Here is a 1,328-nt window from a genome sequence, read left to right on the forward strand (position 1 = left end):
GAAAGAAGGGCATATCCATAAATGGTCAGTTAACTCAAAGTAGTATAAGCAGTGTCTAGCTCAATACGTCCTTGCATTATTAACAAGAATTTGTCTGTTGAAGGGACGTAGGCAGAGCTATTGGATTCTACCAGTGGTTTAGTAATTGTTGGAGCCGCTACAATATAACCTAAAATTCTATCCCGTACGCCTATATTTTTGGGTCCCTTTTATCTTTTCAAGGTTTTCATGGATCTTTCCTATTTTATCACCTGCCTAGATATCACCAAATTCCAGGTTCGATCATGATTTCACCAAGCTATGCATGCTACTCCTCATCCTTGCCCTCATCTTACATAAATTCATTATGGTCTACATCTCATGCAGTCAAGCAACTTTACAAAATATTCAACCTTGCTTTGGTTTTGGTTTCACATGGATTAACTTCTCTTGATATGCCTCAACTGATATTCATGTGTGGGTTTCAAAAAAGGTAAGTTTTATGGATGAGGCTACTATGGTTATTGCTCCTTCGAAAGGTATTCAAGAATCTTTGGAAGGTTATGGTGCAAGTGTTAAGGAGATAATTGTAGCAATTAAGGATGTTGTTGAGAAAGTGAAGAGCAACTCAAGGTTGGTCATGGTTGAATTCCAAGAACCAGTTGAAAGCACACACAATCTCACATCTTATTGCTTATATGTTGCCTTGATAGGCTATGACAAGAAGGTTATTGTAAAGTTGAAGGTAAATCATATTAGAGTTGGCACAGCGGCCATGATTGCTAAAGAGGGACTTGTTCAAGAAGATTGAATTGAAGAGGAAGAAAATGAAGATACTTATGATTATTATGAAAGTGAATATAGTGATGATGAGGAAGGTGAACCTAAGGAGAAATATAGGCCTAAAAAGCATGAAAATGGGAAATCACATGTTGGAAACAAAAGTTCAGAAACTGATAGTGGCTCAGCATGTTAGCGGAGAAACAAGCACACAATTCATTTTATATCACGCTCATGGGTATATTGAAAAATTCATTTTGTGGCATGTGTGGGAAAGGTGTTCAAGTGCACTCATCAATTGGGCATAAACCATTGGTCGTGTTCAAGAGTGTAGCTTCCAATGCTTCATCACAGAAGATAGAGATATTCATTTCTACTAAGAATGATCCTACACATACCACATACATTGACAATATTGTGGTGCAAAAAGGGATTGTACAAGGGTCTAAATTATTATCTTTCTTTTAGTGAATTTTTTATGTTTCTAGTCTTATTCTTTGACTCCAAATGTATTTGACCAATGTAATTTCCTTGCAACTAAAAAGGATAGGATCAAGTGATGGACTTGG

At 36.6% G+C, this 1,328-nt stretch overlaps 1 pseudogene; it reads left to right on the plus strand.

Annotated features, from left to right (window-relative positions):
- The first annotated feature begins 481 nt into the window (after window positions 1-481).
- LOC149148674 (dnaJ protein ERDJ2-like) lies at window positions 482-955 on the plus strand (annotated as a pseudogene).
- Window positions 956-1,328: the final 373 nt, after the last annotated feature.

The sequence above is a fragment of the Pinus tabuliformis genome, chromosome 9, assembly GCF_031772625.1.
Source record: "Pinus tabuliformis cultivar Carrire ecotype Pingquan chromosome 9, CPIR1, whole genome shotgun sequence".
NCBI lineage: Eukaryota > Viridiplantae > Streptophyta > Pinopsida > Pinales > Pinaceae > Pinus > Pinus tabuliformis.